General features: G+C 43.7%; 1 long non-coding RNA gene across 1 annotated transcript; it reads right to left on the bottom strand.

Moving 5' to 3' along the window:
• Window positions 1–1,109: 1,109 nt before the first annotated feature.
• LOC138751053 (uncharacterized) lies at window positions 1,110–6,001 on the bottom strand. The gene is made up of 3 exons (XR_011349683.1): window positions 5,873–6,001; window positions 5,022–5,042; window positions 1,110–1,226 (listed from the first exon to the last, which is right to left on the bottom strand). It is a non-coding gene; the product is annotated as an uncharacterized lncRNA (long non-coding RNA).
• Window positions 6,002–6,252: the final 251 nt, after the last annotated feature.

The raw sequence follows: 6,252 nt of genomic DNA, 5'->3' as shown, positions 1-6,252 counted from the left end.
CTCTTTATCAACTACAGATCAGCATTTAACACCATCATCCCCTCCAAACTGACCAGCAAACTCCAAGACCTGGGAGTTAACACCTCCAGACCACTATCAGTGAAGGTTGGTAAGAATATCCCCTCCACGATCGCCATCAGTACCAGAGCACCACAGTGCTGTGTTCTTAGCCCCCACTCTACTCACTTTACACCCACGACTGTGTGGCTCGGTAGTTCAATAATATCCCCTACAAATTTGCTGACGATACCATGCTCGTGGGTTGTATAAAGGAAGGGGATGAGTCCACATGCAAGAGGGAGTTTGAAAACCGAGCTGAATGGTGCATCAACAACAACCTCGCACTCAATGTCACCAAAACCAAGGAGTTGATTGTTGACTTCAGGAAAGGAAAGCCAGAGTTTTAAAATCCAGTGATGATTGGGGGAACAGGGGTGAAGAGGGTGAGCAACTTTAGGTTCTTGGGAGACACCATCTCAAAAAATCTTCCTGGATCCAACACCAATGACATCGTGAAGAAAGCACGTCAGCGCCTCTACTTCTTCAGGGGTTTGTGATGACACCAGAAACTCTGGCAAATTTCTACAGAGATGTGGTGGAAAGTGTGCTGACTGCCTGCATCATGGTCTGGTATGGGGACACCAATACCCCTCAGAATAAAGCCCTCCAAAAGGTCGTGGGCACAGCCCAGGACATCACAGACAAAACTCTCCCCACTATTGAGTTTATTGACAGGGAATGGTGCTGTCAGAAAACATCAGCAATCATCAAGGATCCACACAGGCCAGCACATGCTCTCTTTCTCTTCTCACTGCTGCCATCAGGAACGAGGTCTCGGTGCCTCAAGACTCACACCCCCAGGTTCAGGAACAGCTGCTCCCCCTTCACCTTCAGACTCCTCAACAACAAACTCAATCAGGAACTCATTTCAGGACCCTTGCAGCACTTTATTGATTTTCTTTGTTTTCAATTCTTTTATCTTTCCAGGTTTCCACTGAACCGTTTATTTTTGCACGACCCATTCGTGGGAATTCGGCCGTGTCCACAGGAAAAAGGGAATCTCAGGGTTGGATGTGATGTCGTGTATGTTCTCGGCAAATCAATGGGAAATCTCCAAATCTTCAATCTTGGTGCAAGAGCCCACGAGGTGCAAACCAACCATCTCCTGTCCAAGCAGCAGATTGCAAGGGCTGTAAAGTGCTGCCACCGCCTGTTCACACCGAGTACTGCATGCATGAAGCGAGGGAGAGAGAGAGAGAGAGAGAGGTATAATACCACCACCTGGTGTCCGGACTCACGAACTACAGGATACATGATTTTTATTTTTCATGGGAGTGTCGGAGAATGAGAGGAGACTTGATTAAGGTTAACAAAATAGAGCAAGATGGATAATATGGAGCTCCAATGAACAGGGAGGTCTCACCTGTGAAGGAGCAAGTGTGAGATCTCCCAGTTCATTCTTGCTCGGGCAGTGGTGGCCAATTCAAGACAGCTCCAATTAGGGGAAGAGAATATGCTGTTTCAGGTCATGGGTTTGAAACGGTTTCCCCAGTTGTGCCATTCAGACTCAAGAGAGCAGATGCTTGCAGACAGGAAGGAAACCTAGTTTTATTGTGGAGAATTGCTTGTTTTTCGGGGTGAAGGTTGTTTGTGGTCTGAGATTCCTCAATGGAAACATAGAAATTAGGTGTAGGAGGAGGCCATTTGGCCCTTCAAGCCTATACCGCCATTCAATTTGATCATGGCTGATCATCCACTCAGTACCCTGTTCCAGCTCTCTCTCTCCATACCCCCAGATCCCCCTAGTCACAAGTACTAAATCTAACTCTCTCTTAATTATAGCTATGGAACCGGCCTCAATCACTTCCTGTGGCAGAGAATTCCATAAATTCACCACCCTCTGAGTGAAAAAATTCTTCCCCATCTCAATCCTAAATTCTACTAAATGCTTCACAATGGAAGCAGCTATTTTTCTTGTGCCTGATTGTTAAACAGCTGGTAAAATGTCTCAAATCTATCACTCAGCCAGTACTTTGGGTCATTGATTTGGAGTGATGGCTTGGGAATATTTATTGCATGGTTTGTCCAAAGCTCTTAAAGTGACAGTGTGGAAGGAGTTTGTATGTTCTTTGTGTTTTCTGCCACCTTTGAGAACATAAAAAGTGTCCGTGAATTGTGGTATTGGTGAGACACAAGCTTGTTTTGCCCTCTTTTTGTTCTGTATGGATAAAATGTCCAGACACTGTTCTGTTCAAAAGTCTAGTAACCAAATCAGATTCTCCCGAGTTCTTGTCATGGATATGTATCATGAAGCCTGTTTTGCAGCAGTCGTGTTGCATTAGAGGTGCACATACAATTTTCAAAAATAATGAGTTTGAAACCAGAAAAAGATCAGGTCGTGCCCAAAGGTTCATCTGTGCTGTTGAATTGAATTGATGCCCCCAGGTCCAGAATGTGCACTTCCACCCCATGGTCTTGAGCTTCCCAATTCGCCAATGAACTTACGGCCCCCTTGAGCTGTGGAGTGTGGGAGGAAATCCACACAGACACCGAGAGGATGTAGAAACTTCTTGCAGTCAGTGCTCACTTGATCCATGACTCGTGCTGGAGAGGTGGGACTACTGTCCTGCCTTCATCTTGTGTCGGCTAATTTTTGTCTGATGGTGGATGGACGTCTGACATGATATTCCCTTGGCCTTGAGGGAAAGAAGAGTAGAAATTGCAAGGGCTCTGACAGAAATATTTAAAACCTGTTTATCCACGGGTGAGGTGCCAGAGGAATGGATGTAATCTAATGTTCCTTTGTTTAAAAACGGCTTCAAAAGCCAACCAGGTGAGCCTGACAGTGATAGGTTAATTATTGGAGGGTAATCAGAGAGTACCTCGAAAAGAATCTGTTCAAACAGCTGGCCTTTATCAACCAAAGCATAGAATACAGCAGTCGGGCAGTGAGGTTGAGACTAAACAAGGTATTGGTGAGGCCCTATTGAGAGTACTGTGTGCAGTTCTAGTCACCAAATGAGAGGAAAGCTATTGTTAGAAAAAGAAGTACTGTAATGGAAGATTATAACCTATTTTAGTTAACCTGTTTTTTTCTTAATTTCCAGCTCTTGGTTGTGCAGAGCTGAGAACCTTTTTTTAAAAACTTGCAGCTTTGGGTTCTGCAAGGCTGAGAACCTAATTGTTTTTAGACTCAGCAGACATAAGCAAAATTCCACCGAGGGGCCAGAGATGCTGTTATCTGAAGAAAGGACATCTGTGTACCGAGAACATTTAATCTTCCTGTTTGTTTTGGTCACAGACTGTCAGAGCTTAGCCTTGATGTAGAATAAACCATTGTATTAAAAATGATAAGCTGAAAATTATGTTATTCGTTAATTATCCTAGCATGCTAGCTTGCTTGCTTAACTTTCATGCTGTGCTGGGAATAGGTGCTTGGGTAAGCAGTTTTTGGGTAATAAAAGGCAAGGTCCTGCTGCTGAAGGGAGAGACTCTCCGAGAGGTGGCAGCATCTCTCAGCAAGAAGAAGAACTTCTGGAGTCCAGCCAACATCCCAGTCAGGGGAGGTGGAGAAGTTACAGTGGAGAAGTGTGCAGTCGTTGCCTCGCTTCGGCAGTTGGGACCAGTCCAAGCGTTGATAAATATAGTTGGGAAGGGCTTGCATATTGTAGTGTGAAATCAGCTTTTGAACTTGTAATAAACATTTGTATAATCTGAACTGCTCTCGGTGTGTGTGTCTATATTCTTTCGGTAGTTCAAACACTGTGACCAATCTAAAATGAACAAAGTGAGAGGTACAAGTTTACCCAAGACAAGTACCTTCACAGAAATTGCTCGAGACAAAAATTGAGAACAAAGAACATTTATTATACAACAATGCAAAGTTGGGTGCTTCCCCTTACCCTGGGAATACACACATACACAGGGGCTCACCCAAATTTTATAGAGTTGATTTCAGTATAGGAATACCCTCCCCCTTACATTCTTCTGCCTCCTGGATGAGTTTGGCATTAGGCAATCCTGTCTGCCTACCTGCTGATTCTGTGAACTTGGAGGTCCTGTGGATGTCCCATCATGTCATTATCCTCATTGTCCTTATTCACAAACTTGTCTTTGTTCTAATTTACACCTTCCTAACTCTCAGGGCTACAACCTCTTCATATGTAGAACTTGCTAATACTGTGTAGGGCGAGAAGACCCTTATCTTACTCAGACTAACTCTACTTCCTACATTCTAATATCCATTTCTTAACCTGTTCATACTGGCTTTATTCATTTACCCATATTACTTTCCTCATCTTCATATTTTTATATCAGTTTTATTCATCTCTCACAATCCTCACTTTTTTAGATCAGTGATACTGATCTCTCACAATGATCAGTGTTACTGATCTCTTACACGATCACCAAAGTAGAGAGGGTGCAGAGAAGATTTACATCAATGTTACCTGGATATCAGCAATTTGATTACAAAGAAAGATTGAGCCAATGAAGTCTTTATTCTTTGGATTGTAGATGGTTGAGAGCGGATTTGATAGAGTCTTTAAAATTACTAGAAGGATAGATTGAGTTGATGTGGATAAGCTTTTTCCATTGCGAGTAGCAGAGATTGAAACAGGTCTTGAGTTAAGAGGCAAAAGTTTGGAAGTAACATGAGGGGGAACTTCTTTACTCAGAGTGGTGGCTGAGTGGAGTGAGCTTCCAGGAGAAATAGTGGTGGCAGGGTCCAAATTGGAGGGGAGGGGAATGCAGAGAGGTGGTACGAGAGGAGAGTATTTAGTTTAGTGCACACAAGAAGGGCCAAATGACCTGTTTCTGTGCTGTAATTGTTATAGGGGTAAAATGTGTGGCAGTAACTTGGAAGTCCGATGCGTATTTGAGAATGGGTCGATGGCCACACTGAAATAGGCCGTTGTATCCCACTTGAAATAATTACATTGAATTCACGGAACAACTTTGAATTTCTCTTTTGAAGATTTGGGATGTGTATTTACCAATTGTAGGAATTAAGTTGTAATCACCCAACACGAACTTTCTGACTCCTAAAACCAAGAAAAGCAAGATTTTATTTGAGAGTTTTGCTCAATTTTTATAAATACTATCTAGCTGTTTCCTCTCTTTATTGTTTTCTATTGGGCAGCTGTGGGAGGGGTTACTTTTTAAATCACTATGCATTAATTTTATCTTATTTTCAAAGAAGAAATTTAAGTTTTTTAATGCATATGTTAAATTAAATGTAAAAATGTTACAAATAAGATAAATGAAGAATTGTTTCAGGAACTGGCGATTTTCCACGAGTGCCATTAACCCCAGGCAGCAGGAATGTGTGAACGAAACACAAAACTGGCCAGAAGAACTGAGGAAACACAGCTAAAAGTGTCCAAAAAGGTGCTGATGCCACCTTGATTTTAATGCAGGTGACACCGAGGAATGCGTTGGGGCAGAGATGGTCCATGGACAGCCAATACGGACGCCTTGGGGAACAAAGCCCGCACCACCAGTCGGGATGGATAATGATGGGGAATGAATAAACAAATAGTTGAGACACCGAGAGAGAGAGAGAGAGTCACAGACAGACCCGATTGGTTCTTGAGGTGCATGTGACCCTGGTTAATGATATTCCCCACCTGATAGGTTCAGGCGTTGCATGTGACCCTGAGTAATGATATTCCCCACCTGATTGGTTTGGGGGTTGCATGAGACCCTGGTTAATGATATACCCCACCCGATTGGTTCAGGCTTTGCCTGGGATGCTGGTTAATGATATGCTCCACCCGATTGGTTCATGCGTTACATGTGACGCTGTTTACTTATATTCATTGCTCGATTGGTTCACAATTTGCCGAGGTAACTTTTTATTGATATTCCCCACCCGATTGGTTCGTGGGTTGCACGTGACGCTGGTTAATGATGTGCCCTGCCCGATTGGTTCATACGTTGCCTGGGACGCTGGTTAATGATATACCCCACCCGATTGGTTCATACGTTGCCGGTGACGCTGGTTAATGATATGCCCCACCTGATTGGTTCAGGGGTTGTATGTGACGCTGGGTAATGACATTCCCCACCTGATTGGTTTGTGGGTTGCACGTGACGCTGGTTAATGATGTGCCCTGCCCGATTGGTTCATACGTTGCCTGGGACGCTGGTTAATGATATACCCCACCCGATTGGTTTATCCGTTGCCTGGGACGCTAGTTAATGATATTCCCCATCTGATTGGTTCAGGGGATGCATGTGACGCTGGTTAAT

Source organism: Narcine bancroftii, unplaced genomic scaffold (assembly GCF_036971445.1).
Source record: "Narcine bancroftii isolate sNarBan1 unplaced genomic scaffold, sNarBan1.hap1 Scaffold_630, whole genome shotgun sequence".
In the NCBI taxonomy this organism is placed as follows: domain Eukaryota; kingdom Metazoa; phylum Chordata; class Chondrichthyes; order Torpediniformes; family Narcinidae; genus Narcine; species Narcine bancroftii.
The sequence above is the reverse complement of the archived record's forward strand: the minus strand, read 5'-3'. Positions and strand labels throughout refer to the sequence as shown.